This window comes from Zalophus californianus, chromosome X, assembly GCF_009762305.2.
Source record: "Zalophus californianus isolate mZalCal1 chromosome X, mZalCal1.pri.v2, whole genome shotgun sequence".
In the NCBI taxonomy this organism is placed as follows: Eukaryota; Metazoa; Chordata; class Mammalia; order Carnivora; family Otariidae; genus Zalophus; species Zalophus californianus.
The window spans coordinates 9,147,591-9,164,576 of record NC_045612.1 but is presented as its reverse complement, the minus strand read 5'-3'; the positions used below and the strand labels follow the sequence as shown (position 1 = coordinate 9,164,576).

The 16,986-nt window shown below is 35.7% G+C and overlaps 1 non-coding gene across 1 annotated transcript; it reads left to right on the top strand.

The window, feature by feature from the left end:
- Positions 1–3,472: 3,472 nt before the first annotated feature.
- LOC113931684 lies at positions 3,473–3,593 on the top strand. The gene has a single exon (XR_003522836.2). It is a non-coding gene; the product is annotated as a U6atac minor spliceosomal RNA (small nuclear RNA).
- The last annotated feature ends 13,393 nt before the right edge of the window (positions 3,594–16,986 follow it).

Here is a 16,986-nt window from a genome sequence, read left to right as displayed (position 1 = left end):
CATCTCGGCTCTTTCCACAGTTTGGCTATTACAGACATTGCTGCTATGAACATTGGGGTGCATATGGCCCTTCTTTTCACTACATCTGTGTCTTTGGGGTAAATACCCAGGAGTGCAATTGCTGGGTCATAGGGTAGCTCTATTTTTAACTTTTTGAGGCACCTCCACACTGTTTTCCAAAGTGGCTGTACCAACTTGCATTCCCACTAACAGTGTAAGAGGGTTCCCCTTTCTCCACAACCTCTCCAACATTTTCTAACTGGTGTAAGGTGGTATCTCAATGTGGTTTTGATTTGAATTTCCCTGATGGCTAATGATGGATAAAGAAGATGTGGCCCATATATACAATGGAATATTAGCCATCAGAAAGGCTGAATACCCAACTTTTATATCCACATGGATGGGACTGGAGGAGATGATGCTAAGTGAAATAAGTCAAACAGAGAGAGTCAATTACCATATGGTTTCACTTATTTGTGGAACATAAGGAATAGCAGGGAGGACATTAGGAGAAGGAAGGGAAAATGAAGGGGGGGTATCAGAGGGGGAGACGAACCATGAGAGACTGTGGACTCTGGGAAACAAACTGAGGGTTTTAGAGGGGAGGGGGGTGGGGGGATGGGTTAGCCCGGTGATGGGTATTAAGGAGGGCACGTACTGCATGGAGCACTGGATGTTATATGAAAACAATGAATCGTGGATCACCACAACAAAAACTAATGATGTATTGTATGGTGACTAACATAACATAATAAAATAAAATTTAAAAAAATTACTATAGACTGTCTGGATTTGATTTCCCCAACATATGTTTATGACAGCCCTTTCTTTGTGACTTATTTGTGAATTGCAGACCCATACAGAAGAGTTGAAACTTACTTGCTTTTGAAAATCCTAGTGGAGGGTGGGGTTTAATTTTATATATAAAATGATAGAAGGATGTTTAAATGCAATAAAATTTATTTATATGCCACAAAACCTGAAACAATAGATAAGAAAAGTGAACATATATGATAAACTACAGAGACATTAAATTACTTTAAAACTTAATTTTCTAAACCAATGTTTCCCAAACTGTTGGGCAGAAAACCTCAGCAGCAGAGTGACTTGGGTGTTTGCTAAAAATGCAGACTCCTGAGACCTATCTTAGATTTAAGGAATTAGAAATATGTAGGGGTGAGGTTAGGGAATCTGTATTTTAACAAGTTTACCAGTTGATTCTTAATAAAGTTTGAGAATTACTGACTCTCATTTCTTCTTGAATCATCTTTTACCCTTGCGTAGCATTTCCCTCAGCTTATAACCTCTAATCAGTTGTCAACTCATGATGGTATTTTCCAGGAAACAAAATTATATCGAGCCAGTCACAGTATTAGGCATTTGGAATAAGAGAAAATTAAGACATAAGTCCTATCCTTAAGGAGTATAGCCTTGTTATGGAGCTATTCATGAAAACAGACAATTTTAATAAAATAACATTTTTATTATGATAAGATATGCTCCAGGGACTGTGGGAGAGTCAAGGAGGGCTACCCAAACCATTCTGGAAAAGAAATGTGTGGTGGTTTCCCAGAGGAGGTTTATTATACGTTATTCCCAAAGGAAGAGGAGTAAACTAGACTAAAATGTAAGGCAATGTCATTTTAAGTAGAGGAAATATATACAAGAGCATAGTGGAAAAAAAATCTTGTGCTTGAAGAAATATAACAACCACTTTTACTCAAGTGTGCACTATGAGATAGTTAAGCAATAAATTAATGTGGGAATATAGTTAAGGGTAAGATCATAGGAACTGTTTTAAACACAGTGAGGAATTTGGACTTTATCCAGAAGGACATAAATATCCACTGAAAGGTTTTAAGCACAGGATAAAGATGATCATATATGCAATTTAGAAACTTAATACTGGCTACTGTGTGGAAAATTGATTTTATAGGGGCAAGCTTGGAGCTAGTGAGTCTAGTTAGGTGACAGTTGCAATAATTCAGATGAAAGAAGAAACTAGAGAAGAGTTACTTAGAAGGGATATGGAAGTGGTGCAAATCTGGTAAATACTTAAGAGTTTAAATCAGCAGGAAAAGAGTTTAAATGTGGAACATGGAAAAAAAAACTAGATTTCTAGAATGGGTGACTGAGGGGAATGGGGTGTACCAAACTTAGACAAAGTATATAAGACAAGGATCTGATTTGGGAAGTAGAGATGATAAGTTCCACAGATGCCATGTTTAGCTATAGGTGCTTATTGGAAGTTTGAGTAGAAATGCTAGGTAGGAAGTTAGCAATATGAGCATGGAACTCAGAAGAAATATCTACACTGGAAATATAGGTTTTGGAGTCATTCATACATAGATTAGAGTTAAATCCGTGAGAGTAGATGAGGAGTGTGTAGAGTAAGAACATTTTTTTTTTTAAGATTTTATTTATTTGACAGAGAAAGACACAGCAAGAGAGGGAACACAAGCAGGGGGAGTGGGAGAGGGAGAAGCAGGCTTCCCGCAGAGCAGGGAGCCCGATGCGGGGCTCGATCCCAGGACCCTGGGGTCATGACCTGAGCTGAAGGCAGATGCTTAACGACTGAGCCACCCAGGCGCCCCTAGAGTAAGAACATTTAAACTAAAAACAGAACGCTGTAAAACACTAATATTTTTCCAAAGCCACCCATGTGTTTTAGCTGTGTGTTATAGCATTACCCCACTTCCAGTCACCAAAATCTGTATTAGTTATATATTGCTGTATAACAAATTACCCCAAAATTAGCACCTGATCATGTCATACAGTTTTTGAGTATCAAAAATCTGGGAGAAGCTTAGCTGGGAGGTTCTGGCTCAGGTCTCTTGTGAGGCTGCAGTCAAGAAGCCCACCAGGGTTACAGTCATCTGAAGACTTGACTGAGCTTGGAGAATTCACTTCTAAGCCTACAGACATGGATATTGGCAAGATTCTTTGGTTCCTCAATAGATAGACCTTTTCATACAGTTGTTTACTATATGGCATAGGACTTCCCCCAGAGTGAGTAATGAGAGAGAGAGAGAGAGGGACAGAAGGAAAGTTACAGTATCTTTTATAACATAATCTCAGAAGTGACATGCCATTACTTCTGCCACGTTTTATTGGCCACACAAGCCAGTCCTAGGAGATACACAAGGGTTTGGATACCAAGAGGCAGAGATCATTAGGAGCCATTTTGTTGCCTGGCAACAAGTACAAATCTCAGTATCATCTTTTTTATTCAGAGTTTCCCATGATTAGAAGAGGGATAGTTTGCAATTTCTCTTACAACATGATTGGTATTGTTATTATTGATATTATTATCATCATTATTTATAAATTAAGTCATTTCACAAGTGCTTGCTTTATTTTTACCTTATTTCTCATTATACCCTTCATGCAGTGTAACTGAGTATTAGTGTGAAATATTGAAATGAGGTCAGATCCTCCAAACAAACAATCCTATGTTAAAAATCTGTTTTCGGTGTTAAAGGAGAGAAGGTTAGCACTCCCCTTGACAAGATTGAAAGAGGCTCTCAGGACTGACAACATGCATATGGTTAAGGCATTGCCATCTACTTCAAGGTATCTAACCCTCATTTTTTAGAAGGGGTTCAAACTTAAGTGACCATCAACTTAATAGAGACTGCTATATGCATAAGATGTTATATATGAGCCTAATGGTAACCACAAATCAAAAACCTGTAATAGATACACAAAAAATAAAGGGAATGGAATCCAAGCATATCACTAAAAAAGGCATCAAACTACAAGGGAAGAGAGCAAGAGAAGAAAGGAACAAAGAACTACAAAACAACTGTAAACCAAGTAACACAATGGCAATAAATATATATCTATCAATAACTACTTTGAATGTAAATGGACTAAATGCTCCAATCAAAAGACACAGGGTAACTGAATGGATAAAAAAAGCAAGATTGGGGGCACCTGGGTGGCTCAGTCGGTTAAGCCACTGCCTTCAGCTGAGGTCATGATCCTGGAGTCCCGGGATCGAGTCCTGTGTCGGGCTCCCTGTTTGGCAGGGAGTCTGCTTCTCCCTCTGACCCTCCCCCCCTCATGCTCTCTCTCTCTCTCTCTCTCTCTCTCATTCTCTCACTCTCTCAAATAAATAAATAAAATCTTTAAAAAAAAGCAAGATCTGTCTGTATGCTGCCTACAAGAGACTCACTTCAAACCTAAAGACACATGCAGATTGAAAGTGAAAGGGATGGGCAAACATTTACAATGCAAATGGAAGTGAAGAAAAAAAAAGCTGGGGTGGCAATACTTATATTGGACAAAATAGATCTTAAAACAAAGACTGTAACAAGAAATAAAGAAGGATACTACATAATGATGAAGGGAACAATCCGAGAGGATAAAACAATTATAAATATTTATGCACCCAACATAGGAGCACCTAAATCCAGAAAGCAACTATAAAGGAGGACATAAAGAACATAAAGGAGGAAATTGTTATAATACAATAATAGGAGAGGACTTTAACACCCCACTTATATCAATGGATAAATCATCCAGACAGAAAATCAATTGGTGTAGCCACTGTGGAAAACAGTAAGGTTCCTCAAAAAATTAAAAATTGAATTACCATATGATACAGTAATTCCACTACTGGGTATTTACCCAAAGAAAACAAAAACACTAATTCAAAAAGACTTATGGAACCATACATTTATTGCAGCCTTATTTACAATAGCCAAGATATAGAAACAACCCAAGTGTCTACAGGTGAATGGATAAGGAAGATGTGTATAACACACACACACACACACACACACACACACACACACACACACACTGGAATATTTTTCAGCCATAAAAAAGAATGAAATCTGGCCATTTGTAACAACATGGATGGACCTGGAGGGTATAATGCTAATGAAAAAATGTCAGAGAAAGACAAATACCGTATGATTTCACTCACACATGGAATTGAAGAAACAAAACAAACGAACAAAGAAAAAAAAACTATCAAAAAACCAGACTCTTAAATATCGAAAATGAACTGGTCGTTGCCAGAGTAGAGGTGGGTGGGGAGTGTGTGAAATAGATAAGGGGATTAAGAGTATACTTATCTTTTTTTTTTCTTCTTCTATTTCCACTTTCCTACTATACTCCTTTGAAAATATTAGATAGTTGAAAAAAGAATATAACAGTGTATTTTCACTAACTGGAATTAAAATAAAAGCTTAAAAATAATCAGGGGGAGAAATCGGTTTTTGATTTTGTGCAGTAGTTTTTGCCAGATGGAAAATTTCACTGTTTAGGAGATAAACTATCAGTATTTTCTTTTTTTTTAATTTTATTTTATTATGTTATGTTAGTCACCATATAATACATCATTAGTTTTTTTTCAGTTTAAACATTTTTTAAAATTTTATTTTGTTATGTTATGTTAATCCCCATACATTACATCATTAGTTTTTGAGGCAGTGTCCCATGATTCATTGTTTGCGTATAACGCCTAGTGCTCCATGCAGTACGTGCCCTCCCAAATACCCATCACTGGGTCAAGAGTATACTTACCTTGATGAACATTGAGAAATGTTTTGAATTGTTGAATCATTATATTGTATACCTGAAACTAATATAAGACTGTCTGTTATTTACACATGAAAAAACAAATGTATAAAAATGATAAAATGAATAAAATAAAACTATTCTGTTCCCTGAAAAATAAAATAATAAAATACAATGAGGTGGTTTTCAAATATTTTAGTCTCACATTTAAATTCTATTTATATGACTTGCTAAAATGGGATTTAAAGAGTTATGATTTCAGTGAGTGAAGATGATTAAATAGAATATAGACATATGTGATACTTATGTAATATAAACACTTAAAATAATGTAAAATAATTAAAATAGAAAAAATCTGGTTTCAGTATAAACTAGCTTTGTATCATAAGCATGTTATTTAAATTTCCCAGCTTTATTGAGTTGTAACTGAAAAATAAAAATTGTATATGGTGGGACACCTGGGTGGCTCAGTTGGCTGGGTGTCCAACTCTTGATTTTGGCTCAGGTCATGATCTCAGGGTTGTGAGATTAAATAAATCTTTAAAAAATTGCATATAATTAAGGTGTGTAATGTGATGATTTAGTATACATATACATTGTGAAATAATTACCACAATGAAGTTAATTAACACATCCATCACCTCACAGAGTTACTGTGTTTTTGTGTGTCACTGAAGATCTACTCTCTTGGCAAATTTCTAGTATCCAGTACAGTGTTATTAACTATAGTCACCATGCCATACATTAGATCCTCAGAAATTCTTGGTCTCTTTTTTAAAAGATATATTTATTTATTTTAGAGATAGTGGCGAGGGAGAGAGACAAAGAGAGAGAGTCTCAAGTAGACTCCCCACTGAGAGCAGAGCCAGATGTGGAGATTGATCTCAGGACCTGATCTGACCTTGATCATGACCTGAGCTGAAATCAAGAGTTGGGCGCTCAAATGACTGAGCCACCCAGGCACCCCAGAAATTATTGATCTTATAACTGAAAGTTCATACCCTTTGTCCAACATCTCCCATTTCTGCCACCCCTTGGCCCTTGGTAATCACCCATCTATTCTCTGGTTCCATGGGTTTAGCTTTTTAAGATTTCAAATATAAGTGAGATAATTATTTATCTTTCTGTTTCTGGCTTATTTCATTTAGCATCATGTCCTCCAGGTTCATCCATGTTACACCAAATGGCAGGATCTCCTTTTTTAAAAAGCTGAATAATATTCCATTGTAAATACATAGACTGCATTTTCTTTATTCATCCATTGACCAGCACTTATGTTGTTGCCATATCTTGGCTATTGTGAATAATGCTGTAATGAACATGGCAGTGCAGATATGTCTTTGAGATACTAATTTTATTTCCTTTGCGTATACAAAATTGAGGTTACTGATTACATCTGATAGTGGGATTACTAGAACATATGGAGATTCTATTTTAAATTTTTATGGAACTTCCCTACTGCTTTCCATAATGGCTGGAATAATTCACATTCCCACCAACAGGCACAAAGGACTTTATCCACATCTTCACTAATACTTGTTATCTCTTGTCTTTTTGATAATAACCATTCTAACAGGTGTGAGGTGATATTGCATGGGTATTTTGATCTGCATTTCCCTGATAATTAGTGTTGTTGGGCACCTTTTCATATGCCTGTTGACCATTTGCATGTCTTCCATAAGGAAATGTCTATTCACCCCTTTGCCCATTTTTAAATTGGATTACTTATATTTTTGCTATTAACTTTTAGGAGTTCCTTATATATATTGGATATTAACACCTTATTGCATATGTAGTTTGAAAATATTTTCTCACATTCCATGGGCTGGCTTTTCATTTTGTTGATTATTTCCTTTTCTGTACATAAGCTTTTTGGTTTGATGTATCCCACTTGTTTAATTTTACTTTATTGCCTGTGCCTTTGGTGTTGTTTCCAAAAAGTCATTGCCACTACCAATGTCAAGGAGATTTTCCCCTATGTTTTCTTCTAGGAGTTTCACAATTTCAGGTATCACATTTAAGTTTTTAATCCTTTGAGTTAATTTTTGTGAATGATGTAAGATCAGGATCCAATTTCATTCTTTTTCATTCTTTTACATGTGGATACCCGGTTTTTCCAACACCATTGATTGAAGAGACTATCATTTCCACAGTTTGTATTCCGGGCATTTTTGCCAAAGATTAGTCGACCATATTATGTGTAGGTTTATCCCTCGGCCCTGTATTCCATTGTCATATATGTCTCTTTTTATATGTCGTATATGTCTCAAACTTTTGGAAGAGTTTGAGAAGGATTGGCATTGATTCTTCTTTAAATATTTAGTAAAATTAATCATGAAGCCATTTAGTCCTGGGATTTTCTTTGTTGAGATGTTTTTGATTACTGACTCCATCACCTTACTTGTTTATGGCAGTACCATACTGTTTTGGTTACTACAGTTTTATAATATAGTTCTAAATCAGGAAGTATGATGGCTCTAACTTTGTTCTTTTTTTCTCAAGACTGCTTTGGCCATTTGGGGTCTTTTGTGGTTCCATATAAATTTTAGGACTGTTTTTCTTTTCTAGTTCCATGAAGAACGCAATAGGAATTTTGATAGGGAATGCATTAAGTCTATAGATTGCTAAGAGAGTATAAATGTTTTAGCAATATGAATTCTTCTAATCCATGAACACAATATCTTTCCATTTTTTTTTGTTTTGTTTTCTTTAGGTTCTTTCACCAGTGTTTTCTAGTTCTCAGTATGGATCTTTCACTTTCTTAGTCAAATTTATTCCTAAGTATTTTATTCTTTGATGATATTGTAAGTTGTGTGGTTTCTTAATTTCTTTTTCAGATAGTTCATTGTCAATGTCTAGAAACACAACTGACTGTGGTATGTTGTTCTGCATCCTGCAAATGTACTAAATTTATTTTTTAGTTCCAACAGTTTTTTCATGGAATCTTTAGTGTTTTCTTTATATAAAACCATGCCATCTACAAATGGATAATTTTACTTCTTTCTTTCCTATTTGGATGTCCTTTATTTCTTTTTCTTGACCAATTGCTTGGGCTAGAGTTTCCAGTACTATGTTGAATAGAACTGGTGAAAGTGGGCACTGTTTTTCCTGATCTTAGAGGAAAAACTTTCAATCTCTCTGTTGAGTATGATGTTAGCTGTGGGATTTGCATATGTGGCTTTTATTAGGTTGAGGTATGTTCCTTCTTTTTTTTTAAAAAAAAAGATTTTATTTATTTAAGAGAGAGAGAGAATGAGAGTGAGTAGGAGGAGGGGCAGAGAGGGAGGGAGAGGGAGAGAATCTCAAGCAGACTCCAGGCTGAGTGTGGAGCTCAACTCGGGGCTCAATCTCACGACCCTGAGATCATGACCTGAGCCAAAACCAAGAGTCAGATGTTTAACAGACCAAGTCACCCAGGTGCCCAGAGGTACATTCCTTCTGTACCTATTTTGTTGAGGATTTTTATCATGAAAGGATATTGAATTTTGTCAAATACTTTTTCTGCATCTATTGAGATGATCATGTGATTTTTATCTTTCATTCTATTAAGGTGGTGTGTCACATTTATTGATTTGCCTATGTTGAACCATCCTTGCATCCCAGGGATAAATCCCACTTGATCATGGTGTAAGATTCTTTTAATGTGTTAACAAATTCAATTTGCTAGTATTTTCTTGAGTATTTTGCATTTATATTCATCAGGGATACTGGCCTGTAGTTTTCTTTTCTTGTAGTGTCTCTATCTGGCCTGGGTATCAGGGTAATGCTGGTCTTGTAAAATGAGTTTGGAAGTGTTCCTTTCCTTCAAATTTTTGGAAGAGTTTAAGAAGCATTGGCATTGATTCTTCTTTAAATATTTGGTAAAATTAATCATGAAGCCATCTAGTCCTGGGATTTTCTTTGTTGAGATGTTTTTGATTACTGACTCAATCACCTCACTTGTTATTCATCTAATCAGAATTTCTATTCATGATTCAGTCCTGGTAGGTGTATATTTCTAGGAATTTATTTACTTCTCATTGGTTATCCAAATTATTAGTGTATAATTATTCATTATAATCTCATGATCTTTTATATTTCTGTGGTATCAGTTATAATGTCTCCCCTTTCATTTATACTTTTTTATTTGAGTCCTCTCTTTTTTTTTGTTAGTCTAGCTAAAGGTTTGTCAATTTTGTTCATCCTTTCAAAAAACCAAGTCTTAGTTTCATTGATTTTTTTGTTGTCTCCTAGTCTCATTAATTTTTTTCTGTTGTCTCCTAGTCTCTATTTAATTTATTTATGCTTAAATCTTTTATTATTTCCTCCCTTCTGCTAACTTTGAGCTTAGTTTGTTCTTCCTTTTCTAGTTTTTTTGATTTGTAAAGTTAGCTTGTTTGAGATCCTTCTTTAGACTCTCACAGCCACAGTGAGGGAGATGTTTTGCTCGTCTAGAGACCCATCTGGAGATAAGCTCTTCCATGCCCCTGAAGGAAGGTCAGCCAAATTCAACTGAATTGCAGAGCCTAAAGTAGCCCTGTGATTGGCTCCAGTCCCACTCACCCATGGCCAGGGATATTTCTGCCTGACTAGAAACCCAGCAGGTGGCATGTCCATCATGCCCCTGGAGGTAGGACTATAGACCTTGGTCCCAGCTGTGGACCTTGAAGTAGCCCTGTGCTTTGAGTCTAGCCCCTTTCAACCGTGTCTGAGGGCAGTCATGCCCATCTAGGGAGCTACTCAGTGACCTGGTGGGAGCCGTCCCAGGAACCTGGTAGAAACCACACTAGGTCATGCATCTGATAACAAGCCCTCTAACCACAAACCTCATTGTAGAACCAACAGGTGCCACATGACCTGGTTCTAACTCTGCTCCACTGTAATCCTGGAGTCAATACCATGTGTTCAGGGAACTGACAAGAGAAGGCCTGTCTGTAAAAACTTGAAGAAGCCTTTGCTCTTTCAAATGCACAGACACCAGTGGAAGCTTACATGTATCAGGAAGCATTAGGCAAACATGACAATACCAAAGCAAACTAATAGAGCTCCACAAACTGAACCCAAGGAAATGGAGATACGAATTGCCTGGCACAAAATTCAAAATAATCATCTTAAAGAAGCATGTTGTTTAAATTTTGATGCTTAGTTTTAATTTCTTAACCTTTAAGAAGGAATAATAATTCCTCTGCTGTACCATGATTTACGAGGATTAAATGGTAATGGATGTAAAAGACCAGGCAGAGTGCCAGGTACATAAGTGCTCAGTAAATATGAGCCATTTTTATTACCATCTAGCCAAATATTCCTGCTCACATTTCCCCTCTATATCCCATGCTTTGTGAACTCCAGGCTTTTTCCAGGGCTCACTCTGCCAAGAATATAGTTTATGCCCTTATGTATACTCATATCATTTCTAGTCTTCAAGGTCAAGTTCAAGTTTTCTTCCCTTCTTAACTCCAAGATGGAGGTTATTTCTTCCTTGAATTCTCATGGCACATCATCTTTACATTTATTATGGCACACAGAGTATTTTCTGCCACATATTATGGCTACTTGTGTGCATATCTAATTCCTCAATCAGCCTATAAATTCTCTGAAAGAGGATTATTTGTCATATTCATTTTTATCTCCCATAGAACCTATTACAGTACCATACGTTTATTAGGAACTCAACAAATCCTCTGTGAATAAGGTGAAATGTCAAAAAATAAACCTAAATTATTTTGGTTGATCTCTACTATATTTTTTCAGTTATCCCTTTAGTAAAGTAAAAATATATGATTATAAAAAATATTAACTTCAAAATTATTCTTTTGACCCCTTTCCTGACATCCCCTTCTAAGGTTCTGCTAATTCTAACTTTTGCAAATATTTGGACATGTGTTCAGACACTGTATGCTAAACCACACTTTTCTCAAGAAGAATGTAAATCAGAATTTATCATCCCTGCAATTTTGTCTTTCTAACCATCATAGTTTATACCTCCAGCACTGCATAAACAGATTTTTCTTCAGTAATTTTAATAGGATTCCAATGTCTTTCTATCATTGTGTAGCACCTTTTCTGTACATATTTAGGTATAGTCAATTCTCAGGTACAGGCTGGTAAATCATTTCATTTTGAGAGCTAACACCTGCATTTTCTGCTTTATTTCTTGCTTTGCAAAATCTTCTCTTGATAGCTAACAGGCCTTATTTTAATTGCCTGCTATGTTGACAACTCATACTATTTATTCTTTGATTACATGCAATGGAGAAGTGCTTCAAAAGGAAAACACTTAAGTCTCTACCCAAAGAAAGGCTTAAGAAGATGCAGGTGAGCTTAGGGTGAAGTTAAAATGAAGAGCTTTTACCAACATGGAACAAAGACAAAATGCATAGAGGTCAATTTTGGGAAACTAGACAACCTTTCAGGATTTCAGGATTTTCTATGGAGTCATTCCCATTAATTTAAATTCTAAGTTATGCAATAATGGAGGAATTAGTAATGTGACTTTGTTTTGCAATGGGAAATAATTTGGAAGATGAGAAAGAGTAAATGGTAGTGATTTTATTTATTAAGGCACATTTATGGGATTTAAATTAAGCAACTTTAAAACAATGTTTTCTGTACCTGGATGCTCCTGAAATTCTCATGTGTATATGTGATAATGAAGATACGATGTAATCATATGCATAGTTGAAAGAAGTGGGATAATATTCTCTCGTGTATGCAAAATAATGAATATTTCCAAAAAACACATATTTGTTTCATAGACTATTAGAACTGAAAGGGACCTTACAAGTCATTCAGACTGACCACTTAACATTTAGGTAGACCAAGTACCGTAGAGAAATAACTTTCCAGTAAGCAGCCAGTCAGTGATAGAGCTAGTGCACAAAACTTTTCCTGTCTATAAAACAGTGCCTAGTGCCCTATGTATCTCTTTAACTGCCTACTATTTGATTAAATGATTAAATGTTTTTTTAAATTTCTTTTTATCTTCCCATGGGTTGGAAGTTATATGTTCTATTTATATGCATAGCATATACGCTTAAATTTTTAGCATGCCTAATTAATCTAAAGTCTAAAGTTAGCCAACACTTCTTTCCTCCTCTGGAACACTATAAGGACCTTAGAATACTTAGGCAAGCAATTTTGGTCACCTAAACAACAGGCATTCTGTCCTCTTTTTTCTTGCTAAAAGAACCATGGTTTTATTCAAATATTGAGAAAAAATAAGTTCAAGGATGACGAGTCTATCACAAGGTGATAAATCATGATTAGTCTAAGTGAAACAGGAAAATAACATTCTCTTTGCCAATGATTGATTGTGGTCAATGGGATATGTGTGCCAGTTGTGGCCAATGGATTAATAGGAAAAGTCTGTTCTCAAGCTACTGGAAAAGATGTCTTGACCTGATAAAAAGATGGAGATATAAAAGAAAATATTTTTCATTCCCTTCTTTCTTTCTGCCTGTGAATGTGCTTGTGTGAGAATACTGTACTTGAGTTATTCTGACCATGAGGGAAAATAGCAGAGATGTACTATAGAAGAAACAGCAGAAAGTCCTTAATGGCATAATTGAGCTGCTGCACCAACTCATGGACTATCAACCTCTGGACTTCATGATATGCAAAATAATAATTATTTCCAACTGTTTAAGGTTCTTTTAGTAAAGTAATTGGTTATTCCCAAACAAAACCAACTTTAATCATTTGAATCTTTAAGTCACTCTTACATCTGATGTGTTATTTTTATACAATATTTTAGTAATTTTCAGTATTAATGCTTTTTTTTAGTCAAGGCTTATTTCGATTAACAAAAATGATAAACCATTTCTTTGTTGGCCATGACTTCTTTTTTTTTAAGATTTATTTATTTATTTGAGAGAGTGAGAATGAGAGAGAGAGAGAGAGTACATGAGAGGGGGGAGGGTCAGGGGGAGAAGCAGGCTCCCCACTGAGCAGGGAGCCCGATGTGGGACTCGATCCCGGGACTCCAGGATCATGACCTGAGCCGAAGGCAGTCGCTTAACCAACTGAGCCACCCAGGTGCCCCTTGGCCATGACTTCTTTTGTCTCATTGCTTTCGGGCTTCAATTTTGTCCTTCATGAAGTACATCTTTTACTATTTCAGTGGTAGTCTGTTAGTGAAAAATTCTCAGTCCCTACCTGTAAAAATATTTATTTTGGCCCACTCTTGAATGATAATTTATATATGTATAAAATTCTAGATCAACAGCTATTTTCTCTTAACATTTTAAGATACTATACCACTGTCATCTGACAAGAATTGTTGCTATTGAGAGTCAACAATTAGTCTAATCATCATTTCTCAATAAGGATTTGTGTTTTAAGATAATCTCTTAGACTTTGATATTTTCTAATTTCTTTTGTTTCAAGTTTTTATTTTAATTCTACTTAGTTAATATATAGTGTAGTATTGATTTCAGGAATAGAATTTAGCGATTCATCACTTACATATAACAGCCAACCATCACCCATTTAGCCCATTCCCACCCACCCACCTCCCTCCATCAACCCTCAAGTTTGTTCTCTATAGTTAAGAGTCTCTTATGGTTTGTTCCCTCTCTTTTTTTCTCCCTTTCCTTATGTTCATCTATTTTGTTTCTTAAATTCCACATATAAGTGAAATCATACGGTATTTGCCTTTCTCTGACTGACTTATTTTGCTTATCATAATACACTCTGGCTCCATCCATGTCATTGCAAATGGCAAGATTTCATTGTTTTTGATGGCTGAGTAGTATTCCATTGTGTGTGTGTGTGTGTGTGTGTGTGTGTACATGTACGTGGTATACATATATATGTATACCACATCTTCTTTATCCATTCATCAGTTGATGGACATTTGAGCTCTTTAAAAAATTTGGCCAAATTAAATAATTTGGCTATTGTTGATAATGCTGCTATGAACATTAGGGGGCATGGGTCCCTTTGAATGAGTATTTTTGTATCCTTTGGCTAAATACTTAATAGTGCAATTGCTGGGTCATAGGGTAGTTCTATTTTTAACTTTTTGAAGCACCTCCATACTATTTTCCACAGTGGCTGCACCAGTTTGCATTCCCACCCACAGTGTAAAAGAGTTCCCTATTCTCTGAATCCTCACCAACACCTGTTTTTCCTGTGTTGTTAATTTTAGCCATTCTGACAGGTGTGAGGTGATAGCTCATTGTAGTTTTGATTTGTATTTCCCGATGATAAGTGATATTAAGCATCTTTTCATGTGTTTGTTAGCCATTTGTATGTCTTCTTTGGAAAAATGTCTATTCATGTCTTCTGCCCATTTCTTGATTGGATTATTTGTTCTTTGGGTGTTGAGTTTAATAAGTTCTTTATATATTATGGATACTAACCCTTTATCGGGTATGTCATTTGCAAATATCTACTCCCATTCAGTAGGTTGCCTTATAGTTTTGTTGATTGTTTCCTTTACTGTGCAGAAGCTTTTTATCTTGATGAAATCCCAATAGTTCATTTTTGTTTTGTTTCCCTTGCTTCCAGAGACATGTCTTGATATCCTCTAATTTCATTTCATTGTGTCTAGGTGTGGATTTATTTTTTTTAATACTGCATGGAACTTGATGTATTTCTTGAATCTGAGAATCAATTTTTTTTCAATTGTGAAAAGTTTTCAAATATGATATCTTCAAACATTCAAAATATTTGAAACCTTACTAAACATGTCAGACCTTCTTCTTCTTTTGAATCTTTACATCTCTACTTCATAACTGTAATCTCTTTAACATTCTGTACTTTATTCTAGATGATTTCTTCAGAACTATCTTTCATTTTTAAAAAAGTATCTCTTCATCTTTTGTTAAACTGTTGCTCTAAAAAGTCTATTGAGTTATAAAAAATTCTATACATATTATAGTAAAAATTATTTTTACAAGTGTTATTAGTATTTTTTCATGTCAGAATGAAAAAGGGTTTCTCTTTCTCATATTCACTGTTCTGAAATGTACTCATAACTTCTTTTATGTCTGCCATTTTAAACTTGCTTACTTCTTTCTGATAAATGTAGTATTTGAAGTTATTACGAGTTTAATTTTTCTTTTTGTTGTGACTGCTGACTCTTCCTCAGTGGTGGATTATTACCTCACATGCCTTGAAATTTAGGTTTCAACCTATTTTCTTTCAGCAGATAAATCCTACAAGTCCTAGTATGAATGTGTATCCCTCCAGAGAAGTTTTGATTTTGCTTCTGCCTGGAAGCATCACTGGACTTGTATGAGTTTTTAATGCTAATTTATTAGCTTGGTAATTCAAATAAAATGGATATTAAACATTCAAATTCAAAGTTAGTATGTGGGCAAGCTCATTATTACAAGATTATAGGGGAAGCTTATTCTCCAGTTAGTCCAAGCTGAGATATAACAAGTGTCCTTCCCATCTCCCTTGGAATATAAATAGGTATTGTTATTTTTCACAATTTCACTGAGTTTGTAATCCTTTGAGAATTCCAACTGTATGTCATATTCTCACAAATTCAATTCCCTTCCTTACAAAATTCAATGTTGCCATTTTCTTATACTTGTGGAACCCTTACAATACAAATGTTGAAAAGGGGATAACACAAGAAGGACCCCATTCAAAATGCCAGTGATGGGGTGAGCCCGGGTGGCTCAGTCGGTTAAGCGTCTGCCTTCGGCTCAGGTCATGATCCCAGGGTCCTGGGATCGAGTCCCACATCGGGCTCCCTGCTCAGTGGAGAGCCTGCTTCTCCCTCTCCCTCTGCCTGCCTCTCTGCCTACCTGTACTCTATCTCTCTGTCAAATAAATAAATAAAATCTTTAAAAAACCAAACCAAACCAAAACAAACAAACAAAAAAAACCCAAAATGCCAGTGATGTCCCTATTGAGGAACATTGGCTTAGGCCAATCACAATTCATCCTCTGGGGCTGGGCACATGGGACTTGACTAAAGCTAGGGTTCTGTTAGCAAGGAAGAAGAAGATGGCTGATGAATAGATAAATACCAGTGACTACAATAGGAGGGACCAACTACTGAGCAACTAAAATATATCAAATGCTCTGCTAAGCAATCTACATACATTAAGTCATTTTTTTCTCACAGCAAACTTGCAAGGAAGTTTAGGATTATCTCCATTTTTAGGTGAGAAGACTGAGCCTCATTCTGAGAAAGATAAATCATTTCCCTAAGTTCATATAGCTAACAAGTGGTGTCACCCAGTTTCAAACTCAGTTTTCATAGAAACTTCATGTATCCATCAGAAAAACCCCCACAAAACTTGATTTCTATGTTTATGAAGCATACACAGTGCAACAACTATCCCTGAATTTCCTTCCTCAAGTTGATAAGTGACCAACATAGAAAAATCCTTGATGTCCCACGGAATTTAGTTCCTCATTGATTCTTTCAAGAGTGGTGATTAGTAATTGCTAAGACCATCCCTGAATCAGTTATAACTGGTTTTAGAATGAATTCTGACACCCAGCTCTGTTTTA